At 40.2% G+C, this 23,144-nt stretch overlaps 2 long non-coding RNA genes across 2 annotated transcripts in view; both read left to right on the forward strand.

The window, feature by feature from the left end:
• Window positions 1-23,144, forward strand: part of LOC146870122 (uncharacterized) — a 365,571-nt gene that overhangs the window by 12,327 nt on the left and 330,100 nt on the right. The gene's annotated exons all lie outside the window — the stretch shown is intronic.
• Window positions 1,790-23,144, forward strand: part of LOC146870123 (uncharacterized) — a 207,972-nt gene continuing 186,617 nt past the window's right edge. The window contains exons 1-2 of the long non-coding RNA XR_014969461.1: window positions 1,790-1,893; window positions 1,979-2,101. This is a non-coding gene — a long non-coding RNA (uncharacterized LOC146870123). The remainder of the gene's footprint in view (window positions 1,894-1,978; window positions 2,102-23,144) is intronic.

Below are 23,144 nucleotides of genomic sequence, written 5' to 3' on the forward strand. Positions count from 1 at the left end.
ACCGTTCTCTTGTGAAAGGCACAAACAGAGTCTTGCAAAAATAAAGTCATGTAGTAACGTGCGCAAAAGCAGCATCATGGCAGCAAAGCTCATGCTAACTTAGCAATGTTGACAATGTCCCTAAGGGCCATATAACAAAACAAACCTCGAAATTATGGGGAGTTTGTTTCTCACAAATAAAAAATGAATCCCCATGAACCACTGGGAGTTTTGCTCATGTGCAAAAGGTTATTTGCTATGTTTCCTGTTCTGAACCCCTAGGCTTTTCCTGGCGTTGGCTAAAAGGAGAAGGGTCCATGAAAGGACCACTCTAAATAGGGTGGGCCTTATGATGTACATTGGCCAAAGGCCCTGTGATAGATGGACTGCAGGTAAAAAGTTTGCAACTGTGAAACCTTGCACTTTGCCAACCTCTCACTGATTTACAGAGCTCACAGTCTGCCAGACTTTAAATGAGACATAATAAATAAATATAGCATTTAGAAAGGAAAGGCATGCAACATACTGGGCTTTTAAAGACAGCTTGTGAGTGCTCCAAACGTACTGCCTTAATCAACAGGATTTTACTGCTCCGCGACTAACGTGCTATTCCAGTCATGATAATCACCTAGTGGTACAAATCTGCCACGGATATGTGGACAAAAGATGTTGATCTTCGGATTTCACAACAGGTGCCTGAAACTGCTTACATAGTTCTAAAAAGAATGCCTCTCACCAAAAGGAGTATTGCAAGAACACCACTGCTAACGTTGTTCAGCAGGCATGCTCAATTTTTAGGTCGAGCCTAGGCAGGGCGCATGCGCTGTATGTAAGACCTATCTCCTCTATCGGCTTTTGGCATGCCCATGCATTGCCATCCATTCTTTGAGGTGCCATTTAGAAATACAGGGGTTTTATTCATGCATTGGTTTTAGTTCTCCCGCCTTTGTGTGCTTTCTTCACGCCAACGCAATTTCACTCATTGTTTGCTTGCGTTTGGCCACCCCATTACGTCCACGGTTCCTCCTGGTCATCCATCGCAACGGATGGTTGCCAAATGGCCTATTAACTTTGCACATCACTTGCTCTCCTGGTGCTGCCCCCCTCACCCCTCACACAACACTTCCTTGCCCACCCTACCACTACCCACTTATTAGCCGCAGCTTTGCTGTCAGCAACTATAATGGGGTGCAGACTCACGGCTGTGATCTGCCTTTTTATTTTGTAGGCTATCAACATCGTTTTAGGCTTTCAGGCCGTTTCACTGAGCAATGCTCTGTTCGGCATATTTCTCCAGTACATTCTGTTAACTACCTTGCAGGTGTCCTATAGCTATATGTAAATCAAGAACAACATTTTGTTAGAGGAGTGGAACCATCCTTGTATGGCGCAATGGAAAAATTTAAAAATCTAAATTTTCCTTTTACTCTCATGCATGCTTTTTGTTTCTGGTATCACTTGCCACACCATATCTAACTTATTTTTCCTTCTTTCCCTTCCAATTTTTCAGTGGTTGCACTGTATTTATCACTAGTTGGACAGTTTCCACGATATCTTTCTTTTTACTCATCTGACGTTTTAAGTTTTTTAATAATATTCTTTTTTGATAGTCTATTTTTAATTTTGACATCTTTATCTAGTTTGCGGTTTTTATTTCCATTTTCCCACGGTGCTTTATTCTTAAACATTCTTGCCGATCACCCCTTGAAGAGAGCATTAGGCAATCTCTAAGCATTATGCTCTTTCATAGTATTTCCACCATTGCTGTTGGCACGAGTCACATGACACTCCTGCTTCGCGTGGCATTTAAACTGAAAGCGTCTCGTCTTTCAATCAACGCGTTGCTCTTTGGCAGGTTCCCGCTCAGACGGCAACGATCGCGTCTATTTTGGACTTCCGTATTCACCGCATTAGGTAAGCTTTCAGAAGTAAAGCTTTTCACTTGTTTCCACATTTATACTTGACCGCAGTGCTAATTATATTTTAACATCCTTGACAGACTTTTGCCCGTCCTACATGACGATTGATGCATTTCTTTACGACCAGCATTCTTGGTCTTCCCAACATTACGGAATCCTCCAACCGTTACTACCACGAGAAATTCACCCATTACCCGCTTGAGGTAAGCGTTCTCTAAACGTGAGGCGCATTCTGCTTCTTATGTTATAGCTAACATTGCCAGCTCATTTCATGTTATATTTTTGAACAGGTTTCCTCAGCAATCATCATTTTGACCACTCTGGTCCCTCTGATTAAACATTGAATCATGCCACTAAGTTGAGCGACTAGTCAATTTCTTTTGACCAGTCACCTTCACGTAATATTTCAGCCTACATCTTTGTTTTTTATTTTTTGGTGACAGGTTCATCTCCAGTCATAATCCACCAATAACTCCAGTTCTTCCTAAACTATCATCATTCTCCAGCAATCGTTTTCTTATCGTTTTTTCACCTTTTCTTTCATTAATTCTTCACATATATTAATGGACACCAACACATTGTTTTTTTTTTCTCTTTTTCCTCACTTTTGTCATCACCACGTCAATACTGAGATGCATCAGTACTGCTTGAACACCACAGCATCGTTTATCCACAAGTATGAGAGGCAACACAAAAACAAACGTATTGAGTAATTTCAAAGTGAAAGACTGAATGTTGAGTCCACACAGCAGTTGAATATTTTCATATATTCATTTATTCCAAAGTTCAGTGCGACCAGATCCGCAGCCATGTATGTTTATGCGATGTATTAAGATGGTGCAATGGTAAAACATCACGTTTGAACTCTTTTGTCATCTCTATGTTCCACTTTTCACTACTCTCTTTTTCAGAGGGTACAACTTATGTTCATTGGATGTGTCGCTGATGTATCGTTATCATGCTTTCAATTTGGTTGCTAATACTGTTTCCTTGTGGTCTTAATGTACCGGTGGATACAGGTTGAATGTACTCTAGCCAGTATCTGCAATATGAATGTTTATACTATCGTTTGTACTACTATGACATTGCTGTAACTATATGTTTTACAGTAGGTTCTTGGCACGCTATAATTGTTGTCTTTCTCACTGCAATGACCCCGGTTTTCTGACTCTAAGAACACCAGTCAACCACATCTTCCTTTGCTATACTCTCCTAGGCAACTAGAAGATGGTTTCAATTTTAGACTTGCTTTTCCTCCTTTTTCTGGACACTATTGCCACTTAGCTTGATACTTAAATACACCTTTGGTTCGTATCCTCTCCCTCTTTTAATAGAGTCCGGGTCTCTCTACAGACGATCTGTTTTTACTGTACTCCTGAGGTTCAACATTTGATTGGGGTCTTCTAATGGCCCTTTTTAATTTTTTCTGTTAGTCGCTTACCTCGTGTTTTTATCTCTTTGTATATTTGCGCGGACCGCAACACGTAACAAAAGTTTCAGTTTTTCCAGCTTCATCACTACCTAACTATTTCTGGAGACCGGATGCGTGATATCGTATTTGGGTGGACACGGCATGACTATTTTGGCAATGGTACTGGACAACAGTTACTTACGCTGTCTTCCCCCTACCCGCCACCTTCTTATGCCTGTACGTCACTGTATCCGCTCAACTCAAACACGTTCTTCTTACTACTCATACACTTAACCGGTCTTTGGCATGATCCAGTACTCTAGCACCTGTCACGTTTACATACCGGGTTTAACTTGCTTGGCACGTCGGAAACGGCAGTCTTTGTGTTACTCTTTCCGTTTACATTATACACGCTTTTCAGACTAATTTTTAAACTAAGTTATGACGCGACTCAGTACGTAAGCACCCGACACTAGTGTATACCGGACTTAACCTGCTTGGCGCGCCAGTTGTATCTCATGGGCGGCGCCGTTGCCTAGGTAACCATCGCTACGCTTTGAATAGACAGTCAGGTGACGCATACGACCAACCGGAACTATTCCAACATGGGGTTTTTTCATTTAGTAATGCGCTCTAGTTTTTTAAGAATCGTTACCATCACACACCGGATAACACTTGTTTGGCGCGTTAGTATAAAAGTTTTGGACGCTACCACTACCAAGGTATCCGTTTCAACACAATGGGATTCATCGCGCCTCGGACTTCGGCTGAACTTCACACACTGAGCTTCACACAGTAAGTGTTAGATGGGGGACATGAGCAGGTCGGACTTTCGATGCACTCACGGATAGAGTAACCCTTGTCTCTTTTTGGCTACGAATGGCTGGTAGTTTTTTTGTTTCATATTAACATGTTTGGCAGCCAGTGTGTTTAGGTGCGTCTCCTCTTGCCTAAGGGTTCCGTGAAGGACTGTTGTTAGTTAGATCTGTAACTCTGACAACGCATGGGTCAATAATTGCCTTGTAGGAATCCAATGGGCCGGGACCTTACGTTATGTAACCTGCCGGTTTCCTCGTTTTCCATGGCCGGTTTCTGTTATCACGCTCTTATGGTACGGAAGTTAGCTTAGACATTTTATAAAATAAATACGTGGCAGCGGCTCACGTAATGGGTGGTTTTGTTTTTAGAACAACTGTTCTTTACAATGGATATCTGTGTCACTTTTTCTCATCTGTTGCTGGACACCGGGACATTTGTCGACTTTTACGCTATTTTGCGTTTGCTTTTATTTTTTTTCTAACAGATCTGATTAGTCAGAACCTGGCAGTATAGACTTTTTGATGTCACACACCTAACGGACGTTCAACAGTCACTGGCTTATCACCTAGTAAGGTGAGTTGACATTATTACGGTTTCAAGCCATGATCCTTTCCAGTCACCGTTTGACTCTTGATGCACTATTCATTGTGCTTTCTTAAGTTTACAGACATAATTCTGGGTCCGGCTGTTTTCGTCACACTACTACGCTAATTTCCTGACGTGTGCTTATATATTGTTAACCTTGGTAAGCGACTTCTCTCTGCTCTTTAAATCTTGTTCTTTGTTTATTTTTGGACACAATATTCCCTCAATCCGTGCTTTAACTTTTTGGATCTGGGACAACTCACTTATCCTTTTCCAATTCCGTTCTCTAGGCACAGTGGTGGCTTCTTAGTAATTTGTGCTGTCCTTTACGTGCTGTGCCGCCTCATGCTTTTCCTCTGTTTCTCACAGTCTTTTCGGTTTTCCTGCACTCTTTTCGCTTTTTCATCACATGTTTTGTGTTTGCACAACCATTCGTTATATACTCATGGAATTTTACAAATATTGTATTTGTATGATCTCTAAACAGCCTTGAAGAAGCCCATGCTTGGGGGAAACGCGTTGGCTGCGGATCTGGTCGCACTGAACTTTGGAATAAATTAATATATGAAAATATTCAACTGCTGTGTGGACTCAACATTCAGTCTTTCACTTTGAAATTACTCAATACGTTTGTTTTTGTGTTGCCTCTCATACTTGTGGATATATGTTATATTTGTGGTCATCTAAGCAGCTGGCCATTTGAGGTGGGCAATACTTTCACTACTGACAAGTGACAAGTCCAGGCTGTGCACTCACTTATAACCCTGCTGCTTTATCTTTTAACTTCCTAACCACAGCATCGTTGAAGCATTTACCCTGTAAACATCAATCATTATTTCTACATTTCCTCTAGGTTTTGCCCCTGACAAAGGGATTTAAGATCCCGAAATGCATTGGGCACTTCTATCAACAACTTGAAGATTTTTGTATTATCGTTGGATTGTCATTTTTTATGATTGTTGTAAATTTTATTAAGCATGTTTAATACGATGTATCTTACAATTGCCACAACAGTGAAGTCAAAATGAACAATTGAACTTTGTATCTGTTCTTGTACATTTAAATATATTACAATATTATGCTACTTACGCATAGGAATGTTTATCTTTGAGTTTATTTACTAGTGAAAGTACGTTTGTGAAGTCTTTTACAAACTAGTGAACAGTGCGAGGTGTGAGGTGGGTTTTCCCACCATTATAATTTCAGTTTGCAATGGAAACATGGACATTAACTCTCGGAGGTTGCTGTTTTTTAGGTCTCACCTAGCAGTGCAGCGCATGCGCTGCTTGCTTTGCGAGGCATGCAGAATACACTATAGGTGAGGGAAGACCCGCCCACTCCCCTGCCCACTTTTTCATTGGCTTGTGGCTTTTTCCTTTCTAAATGCTGACTTCTGATTCGTTTAGAGGCTGCTAGTCCCGCCTTATGACAGCCATGTCTCCTTCCACGGCTATTGGCCCCTTTACTGCATGTTTCCTGAGCACTACTTTGCAGTCGATCGTCATTTGGGCTTCTTTTTGGTACGATGGTAGTTAGTTTTTGGCTTTGTTTTAAGGGGGATTGGGCTTGTTTCTCTTGTCAAAGCTGCTGCTGCTACAGCGCGCTCTGTGTACAGGCAGCATGCTTTAAAAGGCACACACGCTGGGCACCTGGTGATTTGTAAATTTAAAATATTCCTCACGGTGCCTGCTTTCACTTTTAAATATTGAGCATGAGGGCAGCTTTTAGTTTAAAATACTAAGTCTGAGCCCGCCTTCATTTCTACATCTAAACGCGACAGCCGCTTTCACTTATCCCACAATAACTTTTATTTCTAAGCATCACATTGCCTTCACTTTTAATTATTAAGCGCGACGCACTCCTTCATTTTTAAATTGTTAAAGCATCCGAGGCAGTCTGCGTATCAACCCACATTCCATTCAAACATGGCCGTGAGCTTTGCTGCCTCTAAATCACGCCCCCTTTTGCAGCTCCCCTTGTTTGTGCGCATGCTTATTATCAAAAGCATTCGCACGAGGTTTGGTCGTCCCGAGCCTCCAGTTGCAAACAAGTAAGACACTCCTCCCACAGAAGAGCAGCGTTAGTGCTGTGAAGTGCTTCTCAAGCATTCATTTTTCGGTCCATGTACTGTCTGCAATATAGGTAGAGCAGCACTGCTGAGAAGTGCAGGTACTGTGCCGTTATAATATTGTAGCTCTATTAAGACGTGTCTAATGTGTAACATTAGCCATTTGCATCTTAAGATTCGAAGTCATAGGTACGGGAGCTCAGCTAGGGGATGCCAGTACTGTGATATAATTACAGCAGCACTGCTGTGAAGTTATGGTACTGTGCATTATAAATATAGCAGGATCACGATCTAGTTTCAGCACGTGGCCCTTTCACGAGCGCCGCGCTGGTTTTGCTTTCCCTCTCGTGTCTCCTTCTTCGCTCGTTCCTCCACCCAACTCTCTCTTATGTCTCCTTCCCCCCAAATCAATCATGAGGCTCTCTCAGGCTGTTACACGTAAATAATTCTCAAAGCTTGCTCCTTTTGTGAGTTTGCACTCTTTTGTCATTAGCAGTCTGTAAGTGTTTGTTTTTTTAATGTACTTGTTTCTGTGCCACTGTTTTGTTACAGTTTTTTTTTAAATGCAGCCTGCACTTTTATTTTTTCAATGGTTTTCATTTGAAGTGCTGTAATATATTTAGGTAAAGTTCACGCTATATAAAATTAGCACGCAGCACCACAGCAGAGCTTTGAAGTTAGCTCCCCTCACCTTCGGCTCGATGTTTTTGACGTGCCAAAAATACATGTCCTTTTCTAATATATGAAATAGACACGCAGCTCCGCGGTGTGTGCACAGCTTCGAAGTTAGCTCCCCACGCCTTTTTTCCCTGAAGTTTTCTATGTGTTTGTTTTCAATACCCAAAAAATCTTTAGGTTAAGTTCACGGTATATAAAATTGACAAACAGCTCCGCAGCACGAATAGAACTTTACAGCCAACTCCCCACACCTTCAGCGCATTGTAATTCATTTGCAAAAAATGTCCTTTTGTAATACAAGTGGTACTTGTATAAAGCGCTATACAATTGGTTTTCATATGAAGCGCTGTAATTGTTTTAGGTTAAGTTCACGCTAACATGTCCTTTTGTAATACAATTGGTTTTCATATGAAGTGCTGTAATATCTGTAGGTTAGGTTCACGCTAACATATCCTTTTCTAATACACCTGATTTTGAGATGAAGCGATGTAATATTAGGTTAAGTCCACACTATATAAAATTGATTTGCAGCACTGTGGCGCGTACAGTGCTTTAAAGTCAACTCACCACACCTTCGGCGCAATGTCATCCTTGCAAATTAAAATAAGAGAATTATTTTTACAGATGTCTTTAGGGCTGTTTTAATGAGTTCCCTGTTCCCTAATCAGTTAATTCTGCATCTTTGCTCATCTGGTCTAGAACTGAGCAGCAGCTGTTTCTGATGTATGTGGTCATAGTGTCTAACAAGCACTTAACATAAAGATTCAGAACTTTCACAATATGACTTTTTATGTTTTCCTAAAATGCCTTACGTACGTTCTATCACCAAAAGAAATGTTAAATGATGGTTTATATATTTTTCAACATCATCATACTGAACCTTCCTATAGGGAGCTGCGCTTTGGTACTGAGAGTGCATAACACAATTGCACAAAGAAGGCATAGGAAACGAAAATAAGGTTTTCTATAGCCTGGTTTAAAAGTACAGAATGTGTTTCTCGGGTTGACTGTGGAAGATCATGGCATATAGTTACGGAATCAAAATTCATGACGGGCAAAATAAAGACGGTGGCAGGCGCAGGGTTCCAGGTGTACTTTTGGGAAGGTCATGCAACTTTTTGTAAAGCTGTCTATTACCTCTGAGCTGAGTTTCCCACAGATCAGAATGCATATGCACATTTCTTTTGTCTACAAAGTGAAAAAATTTCCCCCATTGAAGAAGCTCTTCCCTTGCACCCCTGACAAATCTGAAGGCGAGTGTTTACCTTCCCAACCTGGAAAGGCAGTTGCTCCAGCCCTTTGCTGGAGTACATTTTTGACCGTTTCCAGGGTGGTAGGAGGTCTGAGGGAAGTCGGAGGTTGCCCAGAAATATGCAAACTTCCAAGGCAGACCACCCTGGAATGCAGATTTCCCACCCCTTATGAGGGATTAATTATTATAAAGTTCTCTGGTAAATCTCCAGTAGTAAATCCATTTATGCCTATCAGAAATCACTTTTCTAGGGGGAGCGTGACCACGATCGCCCAATGGGGTGTAACAACATGACACCCAGGAACAATTGTGGGAGGTGGGAGATGTGGCCTGCGTGGTGTAGTGGGGGGGTTTTCCACATTTTCGGGGGAGGGTTTTTTAGGGTGGTGGGGGGTTGGGTTGTTAGCAGGAAAAAAGAGCAGTAGTAAGAAGGCCAGGATTGATTTATAGAGCACAGAAGTATGGCAACTGGTAGTTGTAAGATTCCAATGGGATATTAAATAAAAAGAAATATGGTGCACTTATAAGATGGGCCGCTTTTTTGGACCCCCACGTTCTCTTTCTTCAGGAAACCCATGTTAAGTCTAATTCCCCCAACTTGTTTATCCCTAAAAAATTCTCAAAGGCTTTTTTCGCCTCTTCAGGGGCAGCAATGAGGGGGGTAGCAATCTATTTCTCTAATAGAATGGATTGGGAGTTTCTTCAAGTACATAGAGATATTTTAGGGAGATGGATCTGGGTAACAACTAAAATTAGGGGTCGGATGATAAATTTTATCAATTATTATGGCCCAATATCCGATAATGTCTTACCTCTGACCCAGATCCACGAAAGGCTGATTAGTTCTCCTGGGCAAATTGTTCTAGGGGGGGATTTTAACTATATTATGGATATTAGGAAGGATTCCACTAATAAAAACAAAAGACAGTCGAAGCCTAATACCAAAAAAATGATGGTGGCAATTATGGAACAGTTTGGGCTCGTAGACTCTTGGCGGGATCTCCATCAAGAAATGGAATCCTTTACCCTTTACTCCCATCGCTTTTCTTCGGCCTCTCGACTAGATTATCTATTAACATCAAGGTCTATACAGGTGACAAATGCATGGATTAGTAGCAATTCCTTTTCTGACCATGCGCTTGTCGGGGTTTCCTTGCTATTGGGGGGAGAGATAAGGAACAATCAAGGTGGCAGATGGATCGCCTCCTCCTTCAAAATGCAGATTTGATTACTGGATTTAGGGAGTGGATTGTACAATATTTTGAGGTTAACAATAATACCGCCACCCCCTTTGCTGTCTGGGGAGGTTATAAGGCCGCGGCCCGGGCCCAAATAATAGCTATCATGGCCGGTCAGTCCAAAACCCGGAGGTTGCAAATTGAGAACCTTCAGAATAAGGTGGATCAAGAATATGCCTTAATGCTACAGCATTCCCCCAACTCCTTCTAAATAGCTAGCAGGGAACTAAGAGATTTTTTTATCCTTGAGGAAATATGCAATTCCAAACTTTACCAGCAAAAAATGTATGAAGAGAGTCAGTTAATGGGGAAGCTGTTAGCCAATTCCACCAGGAAAAAAATGGAATCCTCCCTAATCACTTCCATCAGGGACCCGGTCACAGAACTAGTTGTATCAGATAGGGATAATGTCTCACTGGTTTTTGTCCATCACTACGGACAGCTCTATTCAATGGAGTATCCGGTTAATAACGAACAAATTTGGAAGTACTTGATGGATGTTGATCTTCCCAGACTCTCAGAGGCCAGAATTAAAGAATTAGACGATTAAATAATGAAAGAAGAAATTATAAGTGCAATTAACTCTATGGCAGGGGGTAAGGCATGTGGACATGATGGATTTCCCATCGAATTTTATATGGTTTTTATTAAAGAACTGGTATCTCCCATAAAGAGACTTTTTAATGATATTAGAAAGGGTGGAACTGTATCAACTGAATTTAAGGAGTCTATAATAATATCCTGTGTGAAAAAAGATAAGAACCCATTAGATGTGAACTCTTTTAGGCCAATCAGTCTACTTAATTCCGATTACAAGATTTTGATGAAAGTATGGGCTCAGCGCTTCCTTCCTGCTGCTCAAGAAATAATCCATAAGGATCAGACAGGTTTTATAGCAGGGCGATCTATGGCCGCTAATACTCAATTTTTAATTCATGCCTTAGATGTTTTTAATACCAACCAAATTCCTGCCGCAATAATTATGGTTGACGCTGAAAAAGCCTTTGATCTTGTGAACTTGCAAACATTGTTTTTAACCTTAAGTCGTATTGGTCTTCCACAACAGATTATTAATATGTTAAAGAATATTTATCATAGTGCTAGCGCTAAGGTGGTTATTAATCAGGAACAAATAGGGGAAATTACAATAAAACGGGGAACCAGGCAGGGTTGCCCGCTTTCCCCGTTACTTTTTACCTTTTTTATTGAACCCTTGGTTTTAAAAATTCGTAATAATGCTGCTATTTTTTCTCCTATACCAGGGATGTCAAAAGTTAAGTTGTTCGCTGACGACATCATTCTATATTTAACCCCGACGAAAGAGAACCTAGAGCTAGCCTTTAAAGAGTTTTTCCTTTTTCAACAAATTGGTGGATACAAAATAAATGAAAAAAAGTCCGAGATACTGGCTCTTAATATTGATCCCAACGTCTTTCCAACAATTTGAGGGCCCAGGCCATGAAAACTGACTCGATAAGATAATTGGGTATCTATGTTACTAACCAGTATCAGAAATTATTTGAACTAAATTATCTTAGAACTAAGCAGAAGATAAAAAGCTCCCTTGAACAATGGTCTGCACTCCCCCTTACTATTATAGGGAGAGTTTCTTTGGTTAAAATGTCCATTCTTCCCCTACTGATTTTCCTATTCTTAAATGTCCCTATTCGTCTCAATCAATCTTATTTTAATGAGTTAGATATATTGTTTAGGGAATTTATTTGGGCAAAAAAGGTTCCCAGAGTAAAATTAGCTACAGTTCAGTTGCCCATAAATCAAGGGGGTCTAGCATTTCCACAAGTACGGACATATTATCAGGCAGCCTTACTGAATTTAGTGGTGGACCTATTACATTATAAGTGCATCTATGATAGTTTTTTTTTTTATAAAATGGTAGTAGAAGGGGGAACGCAAATGCCCGCCTTTTTAAAAACAGCTAAATTACCAAAGAAGACCCGCTACAAGTCTCTACGAGAAGTTCAGTTTAGGCTTCAAGCAGTTTTTAAAAAAAATAGCTCCTCAGGCTTTCAATATTTGGGTCTGGGTGAGTTTAACAGCCTTGGCCTACACCTGCAACTAAGACATATTGAGATATGGGGAGAGTGTGGGTTCTCTCAACTTAAATGTTTTATTATCCATAATAAAATAGTATCTTGGCAAGAAATTATGGTTAGGGCAGAAGGTTGTAGAAAGCCCACATTTCTCGAATATATGCGGATAGTTCATTTTATTTCCAGTATCGAGGGCATTTTGAATACTCCACATAATACCATGGCAGAACTTTATGACTCCAAGTTTTCGGGACTTGGGAAATGGTATTCTGTATTGCGGAAGGATGAACAGGCAAAGGGGACAGTCTGCAACATTGAAAAAATAGCCAGGGATACTGGATGTAGATTTACTCCTAAGGAATGGGAAAAAATATGCCTTTTAGGGCACAGATCCCTACGCGCCGCTAATTTTAAAATAATGTCCTTTCTATCAAGATGGCTCGCTTATTGGACCCCGGCTATGATTCAGAAACGATATCCCGACCATCTTAATAGGTGTTTCCGTTGCCATCAGGAGGAGGAAGGAGGATGGCTACACATTTTCTTTTCCTGTCCGCAATTGGAGCAGTTCTGGGGGGAGATTTTTAACGATATGGGAGTAGTTATAGGCATGAGTGTTTTTCCCCAGGCTGAAACTGCATTATTCGGGTATTCAAGGGACGAGGCCAACTTATCTAGCTCTTATAGGGGTTTTTTAGCTATATCTTGTATGGTGGCCCGTTCCTTGATACTTCAAAATTGGAAATCTAAGGAGATTCCAAATCATTTAAATTGGTTTAATAAAATGACAAGGATTTGGAAATTTGAAGAGGCATATGCCAAGCAAGTAGGCGGCATAAGGAAATATGAGAAAAATTGGAAAAGATTTGAAGAATTACTCCTACTTAAGGATAGGTCGTAGAGTTGTCGCGGGCTTTTTTATTGTCGAAGAGTATTATATATTTTTTTTTATTTTTTTATTATTGGTGTTTAATTTGTCAGCTTAAATCATAAATCACTACTGATCCCCAACTGGACTGGGGCAATGATTTTCTACTTATACAAGTTTTATATGATTAACAACGTACAATTTCTGGGGTTCAATCATGAAAATGTTGATTTTTTTTTTAGGCAATTTTAGTATGCTATTTATTGGCTGCTATTTGTATTTGCACTTTACCTTGTTAACCTTATATTCTGTATTTTATGACTGAAATACTGTGTTTTTCTTTTAAGTGCAGTTTTGCTGCTATTATATTTGCACTTTATGTGGTGATAATATTCGTATTTGAGGTTAATAGTACTGTATTTTGCCAAAGTAAATTACCGGCTGCTATTGCATTTGCACTTTAATCTAGAACTTAATTTGTGTGTTAAGTGACTCAAGATGAATTTTATATCACAATCGAGACACATGTGATCTTGTAGCTTCATTTTGCATTTGCACTTTATTCATCAGTTTGTTAATATACAACGGAATGGTATGATATAGTATATAAAACACAAAAATACATAACACCCTGTACGTTGTTTAGTAAGTAGTCTGTCAACATACTAATATCATTGGTTTCTCCAATTGTGGTGATCCAAATGTTGTGTCTGAAAACGTGTATTTTGGTACCTTCTTCCTCTGCTCTATAAAAATAAAAAAATAAAAATAAAAATAAAAAAGAAATCACTTTTCTAATAATCTGTAAATTTAGTTCTGAACCTATGTTTACAATCAAATTTGCCATTTGGAATAGGGCCATTTTATCCTTATATTTAGGCCACGGAGCTGTTATCAAAGGTGTGAGCTGTCTTTTTGTTTCATCAATGACAATCAAGGCCATATCTAAAATAACATGCTGGATGTGACATTCCCTTTTGTAATACAACTGGATTTTATATAAAGCGATATACAATTGGTTTTCATATGGAGCACAGTAAAATCTTTAGGTCAAGCTTTCACTATATAAAATTGACATGCAGCACCGCGGCGCATGTAGAGCTTCTAAGCCAGCTCCCCACACACAGGGCCTGCTTGGAAACTGCAGTGCCCTGGGGCTGCTGCTCCTAAGTGCATAGTGTTTGTGAGTATTGCATGTGTGGGGGAACATTATGTGCTTCTTATGTAGGAACATATGTAATATGTGTGCATTCAGTTGGTGTGCATTCTGTATATGTGTGTACCTTGTATCTCTGTATATGCCTGTGTACCTTGTGTGTGTCTACAGCGGTTTTTGTACCTACAATTCTTTTCCTTTTATAATGCAACTGCTGCTCATCTGACACAGTCTAATACATTCGGGTGAACTTGCTAACCTTGGGCGCAAAGATTTTCACATGTTTGTTTTCGGCCCACAAGCGGGGGTGTTCACAGTTAATAAATTAATCAAGTTTTTTTGCAAGCCAATTCCAAAGCCATCTAAGGCCCACTGGACAATATAGCCAAATGAGGCAGACTGAGTCCCGCACGCAGATGGCTTATGAAGACAACAAGCATTCAACTCCACATAAATCAAAACACTGCCACACAATTAACTGCCATGCCATTCCATAATACACAAATGCACACCACATAATTCCACTACACATCACATTTCAACATCCCATAACTCTACACCATGCAATTGAACTCCACGTCATGCCACATAATTACAATACATCAAATTCAACTTCAAAACTGTCTACTCCGCTCCATAACACATAATTCCACTTCACATACTAAAACTGCATGCAACATTACGCTCCACGCAACACAATTCAACTCCAGATAATTCCACTACATATAATTACACTCCAACCTACATAGTTACACTTCACACCACATAATTACACTGCACATATATACACACAGCTCCAAAACACTTAATTATACTCAACAAAATTCACCTCCACAACGTGCCCCATATTTACACTCCACATAATTCCAAACAATGCCACACCACACAATTCAATGCCACACAACACCATACCAAACAATACAACATAAATACACTCCACTCCATACCACATAATTTCTCTCACAGAAATCTATTCCATCCCACATTGCAACACTCCACCTAAATACAATCCACACCATGCCATATAATTCTGCTCAACATAATTTCATTCAGTGCCACACAATTCCATGCAACACAATTCAACTCAACACAATTCTATCCCACAGTCACAAAATTCCACTCCACAACACATTATTCCTCTACACACCACATATATCCAATCCACCCCACAAAATTCCACATAATGCCACATAATTCAACACTGCGCCACATAACTGCACTCAGTACATGCCACTTCATGACACACAGTACCACTACACATAAGTCCACTACATTTAATGCCACTTAATTACTATCCCCATAATTCCATTGCACACAAACGCACTAATCCAGCATTTCTCATATTGGTTCACTTCAGGTCTTTCAGCGCAGTTTCTTTGCCATAACCTTTCAAAAAATCCAAACACACACTCTCCTCCATTTCTTTTGGTGTCTTCTGCATACACAAGCGCAGCCTCCTTATGCGTCTATAAACTTCTCAGCCCTTCATTCTATCTTTTCACACACTCTTTCTACTACTCTATCTAGATTTCATGGTTGTTTGTCAAAATCACGCAGGCGTTAATCACGACTGCCTTAATAACTCTGTCCGAAATAGAAATGTGTCCTTACAGTGCATTCCGCTACCACACAAGTTGTTACAATGACTTGCCTTAGAGAAAGCACTGGAGTTAGAATGGTATAATTTACTATTCCAACTCCAGTCTGTGCAACAGTAGGGAAAGTGTTGAACTTAAAGTCCAGCATCAATCCAGCAACGTTTTCCTTAAGGCAAGTCGTACTAACGACTTGCGTGATAAAGGAATACGTTGCAAAGGTTCGGGCCGCACTGTTTAAGGCACAGCATGGTTTGAGCTGTAGTATAAAGGCTGTTTCCCATATTTCATTCACCACTTCATACACAAACTACCTATCACTCTTAATCTTACTTTCTATCTATTTTATACAGCTCCCGTCCCTATCTATTCACCATACCACATATTTCCAAAACACAAATACACTATACACCACAAAATTCAACCCCACACAATTCCACAACTAACAATTCCAATTTCAACCACATAATTCCACTACAAACAACATACAACTACTCCGCTACAAACATAAAACATAAATAAAAAACAATATAATTTACAATGCCAATAGCTCTTAACTTTAACAAATGCGAGACCGATTGCATTGCAAATGCTTGTTGTCCTTGGCTGTCACTGCGTTGCAGGTGACAGCTGCAAAAACATTTCTTGAATAAAGGCATTGTAATGTCAACACGGAAGTCAGACAAATGCACATAATCCTGCACTGTCTCACGCTCTGCTCATTAGAACTGCCATCAGCTCTTTATTAGAATGAATGACGTCTGATTCCACGAACCAGTCACAACAAAGCCACCTTCCTGCCACTGTATTATCCTGCAGATGACCAGTTAACACTGGATGCACTCATAGACAGCCTATTAGAAATATGTGGCATATTAGCAAGACCGGCGAAAAAATTATCGCCGTTTTAGCGGCAGGAAATTGCCGCTAAAACGGCGATAATTGGCTTGCTAATATGCGTTATAGAATTCTAATACAGGCCCAGGTTAAATGTGCAGGACATCTAACCTGAGCTTCCATTGGAATTCTATAACACATATTAGCAAGCCCATTATCGCCGGTCTTGCTAATATGCCCCTATGTTTCCTGCTAACAGATTGAGGTCGCCACTTGAGAAACCACACCCCTTTCATTAACCTGAGTACCACAGAGCATCCAGATATATGACCTTTGGACAATTCACACGGCCTTTACAAATTCTTAGCCAAACATTCTTATCGGTACTGAGAACATGACTCCATAGCGACAGTCTTGTCCTAACTTCGTACCACCACACGCACATACCACCACATGCCACACGGATGTTACCACAACCATCAGAAAGCCCAGGTGGCTAAAATGCTTGTTTTCTGTCACTTTTGGGGATGTTTCAGCGTGTCATGAAGATAAAAAGAATTGGAAAAAGGAAACCCTATTGCTCAATAGCCATACATGACAAATAGTTGTACTAACACACAAGAGCTGGCTCTGTTGTAAAATGTGTGTGTGGACTATTGTGCTGACCAACAAGGAACACTTGATTGATATTAAAAGGTTGTTGCCAGCCTTGCATCCTCTTGCAATTTGCAACCCTTGAGGAGTGCGAGAAATACTTTTGCCCGAGACAATGGCGGCCGCTTCTTTGAAATGTGGGGGCATATTATCAGGCACGGCGTTAAAATTATAGCTGCTTTAGCGGCAGAAACCACTAAAGCGGCGATCATTTTAACGCCGTTTCTTGATAATATGCCCCTAAGTAAGTCTCGCATTTACAAGAGTTTGAGCTATTGGCATTGTAAATGACAATACATTTTATTTATCTGTTAATTATCAAAACAGATAAATAAAACACATTGTCATTTACAATGCCAATAGCTTAAACTCTCGCAAATGCGAGAGCTATTGCATTGCAAATGCTTGTTAATCTTGTGGTACTTTAGTCTCACGGATATGCATTCATTAGCCTTATCCGGAGCATTGGCATCAATACGTCACTGCTAAAACCGCAAATGCTGATGGTACTTGGTGCTGATGATTGTACCCAACAATGACACTTCTTCGAACCCTTGAAACCACAATCTCGGCTACCATCCTACACCCTCCAAAATTCAACTTCGGTTAAGAAGTGTATTTATCTATATAGACACACAGGCTGATCTAAACAACTCCAACGCCGAAAGCATTTATCAAAAACATGCATTTAAAATAAAATACAATACAACACAGCAAACTAACATCCTATGAATTAATCATATGCATCACTTTTTAAATACAGCCATCTTGTTCATCTCTAGAGTAAATAGAAACTTATACACGCCGAAGAGCAAACACGGTTTAATTGAATATTACCGGTTTATTAGCATACAGTAGCGTCGTTCATTATATGCCTCCCGTTCATTTTTGGTGGGCATCGATTTGCCCCCTTTCTAGTGGGAATGAAGGTCAATCAGAAACAAGCCAAATAGAAAAGAGATCAAGAGCAAGTCCTAGCTTCAACCCTCTAGAAATATCTACTCATTGTGATCTTTTCCCTTTTTGTCTCATGTTCTGCCTTATCACTCTATGATGATGGCTTCATTCTATCATATACATTAAATCCGTGTCTTCTGAGGCTCCTTCTAATTACCCATCATCAACATCACTTTCCTGCAAGTATTTTACCCTCATCTTTGAAAAGTGGCAAAATTCACTCCTCTTCATCAAGTAAACTCATCTCTCTCTATGGATGAGCCCTTAAGGAGGTTCTCATCTCAGGCATTCTCTCCATCAGTAAGATTCGGTGATTCGGTGAAAGGCAGTAGCTATCCAACACCTAGTGCAGTTTGGTGTTCACAGCCTCCTCTTCCCATACCAATATGGGTTGAGCTCCCCTGTATTACAGATGCTGCCACCATCCTGGTTATGGATGTCATTCTACCGGTCACTGATAATAGTGAACCATGTCTCTTTGCGTGCCTTCCCTTTAAGTGATATTTAATGCTGTCAACAACCTGGCCTTAGTTTAAAGTCACCATTCATTCATGGGTAGCACTGGCTCCACTTTCAGTTGGTTCATCTCATACATCCGTGGCCCAAAACAATTGGTGTAGATGCATTCCTTCAGATCATCACCAGTTCATGGACTGTGGGTTCCTTGGGGACCTAGTCTTATGTTCAACTGTACAGGAGCCATTAAAAATACTACTCAGCTGGCAGGGAAACGTTATCCACTAATATGTTAATATCACTCAACCCTGACATAAAGTGTGTAACATCGGTCATTTAAAATCAAAGCTGTTTATTTTCAGAAAGTCCCATAAAATTAATGTGGTTTATGTTAAACGTAAAAACACGATTGTTGCATTTGCTACAAAACAATCCCACCCTCTTTTACTAGCTAACTGGCTTAATTGGAACCCAGTTTATATTTTGTAGCATTTTTTTGTGTGCTTCCCTAAGGTAGTATAAAAATGAAAAAAACAACTTTCTATAATTGCTGTCCAGAAAAAAAAAACCAAAATGCGTAGGGTACAATTAGAAAGGTACAGAAATAAAAATATATAAACAGCTTAATACCACAGCTATTCTGAATAGCATTAAACGTAGCACACAGCGCAGTGTATTCATATATCAGTGGATATAAAACAGAAACACTTTCGATTTACGTGATCATGTTAATTGTCTTCTTATAGCAATCATCAAAGCTACAAACAGAGTGAAAAGAGGCTGATTTAATTTATTGAAGTAATGCTGCCGAAAGGAAGGAAGTCCATGTTCATCATATATATCCGTTACATATCAAGTGCCTAGCTTTGGCAAAATCGGATACTTCCTGAAAGTTATTTAAGGATAAAGTTCTACAGTTTATCTGAAACTCAACTTAACAAAGCCTGCGGTCACCCTAATAAATATTGTAACCCTCAAACCAGTGAGGTAGCAAGGATGCCAAGGCTCCTAGTGCAAGAAGGAAAATCAGCCCCTTTCAGATAATCGGCTAATAAAATAGAGCTACAATCAGGGTGTAGTGGATGCATCAGGCGCCTGTATCCTGGAGTCACTGAGCCTACTGAACCAACGAGAGCTACGCCCCTTCCTCAAGGCTCTCAATAAAGAGTGTCCCAACAATATGATCTTAGGTGAATTCTTGTCTGACTCTCCTTTTACCCTAATGAGCATGATTTCCCACAGATGCATCATTGTCCCTCAAGGAACAAATAAAAAAGAAAAGACAAACAGCACTGTTCCCGCTTAGATTACCTTGCCGTCTTAGGCCCTTTTTCACTTCTATGAACTTCCAAATTGCTGTGCACGACCACCCATTGATGAAGGGAGTGCGCTATTCACTGCTCTCCACACCCTCACTGAGACCACTAAAAGCCATTCTTTATGGCAGAATCCACCTCAAAGGCTCCTGTGTGAACTCTAGGACACTACTCAAATTAATCTTATATTATATCTGAATTAAATGTGTTTGGTGGCTCCGACACTTTAAGAAGCATATTGTTTAAAAAGAGTCTGTACAGTAATATGTGGTTTTTTTTTAAAGATGATTACTGATGTTATTAATTGAGCTTGTTTTTTAAATCTGTACAAAGGTATAGTATAGTACAAAGGTATAGTTTAATGATACCGCATAGATAGTTGGTTGAAGATGCAGTACAAATGAGTAGTTTGAAAGACGTTCATATAAAGTATAGTTTCTTAGGCTTCATTTTTTATTCTCTCTACAAAAGTATAGTTGAATGATACTGGATAATTATAGAAACTTTGGTAAAGATGCAGAACAAATGTGCTGTTTGAAATATGATCATATAAGGTGTTAATAATTAGAGTTCTTTTATTAGTTTGTACAAAAGGTAAAGTTAAATGATATTATATATTTTAAGATAGAATGGTGAAATAAGGTGCTTTTAATTAGGCTTCATTTTTTATTCTCTCTACAAAAGTATACTTGAATGATACTGGATAATTATAGAAACTTTGGTAAAGATGCAGAACAAATGTGCTGTTTGAAATATGATCATATAAGGTGTTAATAATTAGGGTTCTTTCATTAGTTTGTACAAAAGGCAAAGTTAAATGATATTATCTATTTTAAGATAGAATGGTGAAATAAGGTGCTGTTAATTAGGCTTCTTTTTGAAGTCTGAGCAAAAGTATAGTTGAATGATGCCACATAATTTTAGATACAAAGGTGAAGATGTACAATAAAAGTGTGGTTTTAAAAATGCACATAAAAGGTGTTGTTAATTAACCCTTTTTCTTAAGTCTGTTGAGAGGTATAGTTTAATGATGTCACATATTTCTAGATTGAATGGTCAAGATGTAGCTCAAAAGTAAACCAACACATATTACCCTTGCAGTCATGTTGTACTTATCTACTTTACTAGATAGGATGTAATGACTCATCTATGTGTTCAGATTCTATGTATACACTTGTAGGTATGCTTAGTGAACTATTGAGAGGTGCCTGCCCGATTACAGGAGTGCAAAGGTAGTGAATATGTGATTTTAAAACTACTTGAGTAATAATTGACTGATTCCATACTCTGCAATCACCCAGTTAGTATCCAAGCACTACTCACGCACTCATGCAATGACTCAGGCACTAACTCATGCACTGCTACAATCCCCTGAGCACTACCCATTCAGTCCAGCCATTGCCCTGTCACTACCCATGCACTCCTCCAATCACCCAGCCAGCACCATGTAATTATCCAAACACTCTATCAAAAGCCAAAAACGTATAAAATTATCATGCAATCTCCTTGCAGTACTCTAATCATCCAGTCAGTACCCATGTACTCATGCAATGACCCAGGCAGTAACACATGCAGTGGTACAATCACCTGTGCACTGCCCATGCAGTCTTCCAATCACCCAATCACCACCATGTACTTATCCAATCACTCTGCCAAAACCCAAGTATTTATAAATTCACCATGCACTCTCCTTGCAGTCCTCTCATCATCCAGTCAGTACCCATGTACTTATGCAATGACCCAGGCACTAACACATGCACTGCTACAATCCCCTGTGCACTACCCATGTAGATCTCTAACCACCTACACACTACTGATTCACTCAATTACCCAGGTAGTACCCATGCACTCCAGCAATCCCCCTGACACTACCCATGCACTCCTCCAATCACCCATCCAGGATCATGTACTTATCCAATCACTCTACCAAAACCCAAGCACTTATAAATTCACCATGCACTCTCCTTGCTGTACTCTAATGATTTAGTCAGTACCCATGTACTCATGGAATGACCCAGGCACTAACACATGCACTGCTACAATCCCCTGTGCACTACCCATGACGTCCAGCCATCACCCTCTCACTGCCTATGCACTCCTCCAATCACCAAGCCAGCACCATGTACTTATCCAATCACTCCGCAAAAACCCAAGCACTTATAAATTCACCATGCACTCTCCATGCAGTACTCTAATCATCCAGTCACTACCCATGTACTCATGCAATTATCCAGGCACTAACACATGCACTGCTACAATCACCTGAGCACTACCCATGCAGTCCAGCAATCTCCCTGTCACTCCCTGTGCACTCCTCCTATCACCCAGCCAACACCATGTACTTATCCAATCACTCTCCAAAAGTCAAGCACTTAAAATTCACCAGGCACCCTCCTTGCAGTACTCTAATCATCCATTCACTATCATGTACTCATGCAATGACCCAGGTACTAACAAATGCAGTGGTACAATCACCTGTGCACTACCCATGCAGACCTCTACCCACCTACACAGTACTGATTCACTCCTGCAATTACCCAGATAGTACACATGCAGTCCAGCCATCCCCCTGTCCCTACCCATGCACTGCTCCAATCACCCATCAGGCATCATGTACTTATCTGATCACTCCGCCAAAACCCAAGCACTTATAAAATCACCATGCACTCTCCTTGTAACACTCTATTCATCCAGTCACTACTCATGTACTCATGCAATGACCCAGGCACTAACTCATGCACTGCTACAATCCCCTGAGCACTACCCATGCAGTCCAGTCATCGCCCTGTCAGTGCCTATGCACTCCTCCAATCACCCAGCCAGCACCATGTACTTATCCAATCACTCCACCAAAACCCAAGCACTTATAAATTCATCATGCACTCTCCTTGCAGTATTGTAATCATCCAGTCAGTACCCATGTACTCATGCAATGACCCAGGCACTAACACATGCACTTCTACAATCCCCTAAGCACTACCCATGTAGATCTCTAACCACCTACACACAACTGATTCACTCCTCCAATTACCCAGGCAGTACCCATGCACTCCAGCAAACCCCCTTCCACTACCCATGCACACCTCCAATCGCCCATCCAGGAGCATGTACTTATCCGATCACTCCGCCAAAACACAAGCACATATAAATTCATCATGCACTCTCCTCGCAGTACTCTAATTATCCAGTCACTACCCATGCACTCATGCAACAACCCAGGAACTAACATATGCAATTCTACAATCCCCTGTGCACTTTCCATGCAGTCGAGCAATCTCCCTGTCACTACCTATGCACTCCTCCAA

This window comes from Triturus cristatus, chromosome 1_1 (assembly GCF_964204655.1).
Source record: "Triturus cristatus chromosome 1_1, aTriCri1.1, whole genome shotgun sequence".
In the NCBI taxonomy this organism is placed as follows: domain Eukaryota; kingdom Metazoa; phylum Chordata; class Amphibia; order Caudata; family Salamandridae; genus Triturus; species Triturus cristatus.